The following is a 2,446-nucleotide window of genomic DNA, read 5'->3' as shown; positions in this document are numbered from 1 at the left end:
GCGCTGTGAGGCAGCAACTCTACCGCTGCGCCTCCTTCCTGTGACTGCGTTACCGACAGAGCCAACCTTGGCTGCAGCAGAGGGCATGCACTTTCTGCATTGGTCTTCCTGCAGCCACTGTGTGTTCCTGGGCACAACAGTGACACCTACTGTTGGTTCTCCATAGTGCTGCCTCAAGAACGAAAGCAGTATCCATCCTCTCACTAGCCAAACACAATTCGGAGCCAGGAACTGGAGATGCCAGCTTACAAAGAAAAAAGTTGTAATGTGCTGGAGTAACTCAAGGGGCATCTCTCACCAACTTCTACAGATGAGCGTTAGGAAGCATTTTACCGGGATGCACCACAGTCTGGTTCGGGAACAGCTCCATGCAAGACCGCAAGAAATTGCAGAGAATTAATTGCAGATGTAGCCCAGACCATCACGCAAACCAGCCTCCCTTCCATTGACTCAATCTACACCTCACGCTGCCTCGGCAAGGCCAGCAGCATCATCAAGGACCAGTCTCACCTTGGACATTTCGCTGTCTCCTTGCATTTCGCTGTCACCTTGCATTTCGTTGTCTCTGTGCTGTACACTGACAATGACAATTAAAATTGAATCTGAATCTGAAAATTGAATCTGACATTCCCTCTTCTCCCATCGGGCAAGAGGTACAGAAGTGCAAAAACGCACACCTCCAGATTCAGGTCTGATGAAGGGTTTCGGCCTGAAACGTCGCCTATTTCCTTTGCTCCATAGATGTTGCTGCACCCGCTGAGTTTCTCCAGCACTTTTGTCTACCTTCATGGACAGCTTCTTCCCAGCTATTATCAGGCAACTGAACCATCCTATCACCAACTAGACAGCGGTCCTGACCAAACATCTACCTCATTAAAGACCCTCACACTATCTTTAATCGGACTTTCCTGGACTTTATCTTGCACTAAACATTATTTCCATTATCCTGTATCTATACGCTGTGGATGGCTTGATTGTAATCATGTATTGTCTTTCCACTGACTGGATAGCACGCAACAAACAAGCTTTTCACTGTACCTCGGTACACATGACCACAATAAACTAATCTCAGCTAAACTCTGAATAACAATTTCTTTGTAGGTCAATTGGCTTCTGAGGATGGTGAATTGTTGGAATTCATTGCCACAGATGGCAGTGGAGGCCAAGTCAAAGGATTTTTTAAGGTGAAGATTGACTGAGTCTTGATTAGTACGGGTGTCTGAGGTTGTGGGGAGAAGGCAGGAGAATGGGGTTAGGAGGGAGAGATAGATCAGCCATGATTGAATGGCGGAGTAGGCTTGATGATCCACTAGCCTAATTCTGCTCCTATCTGATCTGAACCAAGGAACTGCAAGTGCTGGTTTACAAAAAAAAGGCACAAAGAAACGAGGAACTGCAGAATCTGGTCACCTATCCACGTTCTCCAGGAACGCTTCCTGACGCCCTGAGTTACTCCAGCACTGCAGCTGCTTATTCAGCCCAGCTTCCCTCTTCCGATTCTGGGACTGCAAGTGTCACCTTAAAAATCAAACCCAGTCCACACTAGTAGAACATAGAATGTATACTGGTAGCGTGGCCGAGCGGTCTAAGGCGCTGGATTAAGGCTACAGTCTCTTTGCAGGGCGTGGGTTCGAATCCCACCGCTGCCATCATCTGGGACGGCACGGTGGTGCAGCGGCTGCTTTACGGCAAATGCAACGCCTGAGACCCTGGCTCGATCCCGACTGCGGGTGCTGTCTGTACGGAGTTCATACGCTCTCCCCGTGACCTGCGCGGGTTTTCTCCGAGATCTTCGGTTTCCTCCCACACTCCAAAGACGTGCAGGCTTGTAGGATGTAAAAAAATGTCCCTAGTGTGTTGTGGGTGTAGGATAGTGTTCATGTGCGGGGATCGTTGGTCGGTGTGGGCCTGGTGGACCGAAGGCCCTGTTTCCGCGCTGTAACTTTAAATTAAACTAAACTAAACAGTGGAGCGCAGGGACAGGCCCTTCGGCCCATTAAGATCTGTGCTGACCAACTTATCCCATCTGCCTGCACATAGTCAGTATCCTGCCTGTCGATGTACACTACAGTGTCACTGGGGTAGTACTGAGGGAGTGCTGCTCTGCCAGAGTCCCACCACTGTAATCAGGCTGGCCATCCACGAGTTAGACATTCTTGCTATTGAGGGAGTGCAGCGTAGGTTTACAAGGTTAATTCCCGGGATGGTGGGACTGTCATATTCTGAGAGAATGGAGCAGCTGGGCTTGTACACTCCGGAATTAAGAAGGATGTGAGGGGATCTCATTGAAACATATCAGATTATTAAGGGTTTGGACACGCTAGAGGCAGGAAACATGTTCCTGATGTTGGGGGAGTCCAGAACCAGGGGCCACACAGTTTTAAGAATAAGGGGTAAGCCATTTAGAACGGAGACGAGGAAACACTTTTTCTCACAGAGAGTGGTG

The 2,446-nt window shown here is 49.1% G+C and overlaps 1 non-coding gene across 1 annotated transcript; it reads left to right on the top strand.

The window, feature by feature from the left end:
- The first annotated feature begins 1,566 nt into the window (after positions 1-1,566).
- trnal-aag (transfer RNA leucine (anticodon AAG)) lies at positions 1,567-1,649 on the top strand. Its single transcript has one exon. It is a non-coding gene; the product is annotated as a tRNA-Leu (tRNA).
- The last annotated feature ends 797 nt before the right edge of the window (positions 1,650-2,446 follow it).

Source organism: Leucoraja erinacea, chromosome 37 (assembly GCF_028641065.1).
Source record: "Leucoraja erinacea ecotype New England chromosome 37, Leri_hhj_1, whole genome shotgun sequence".
Lineage (NCBI taxonomy): Eukaryota > Metazoa > Chordata > Chondrichthyes > Rajiformes > Rajidae > Leucoraja > Leucoraja erinaceus.
This window is presented reverse-complemented; position numbering and strand designations above follow the sequence as displayed.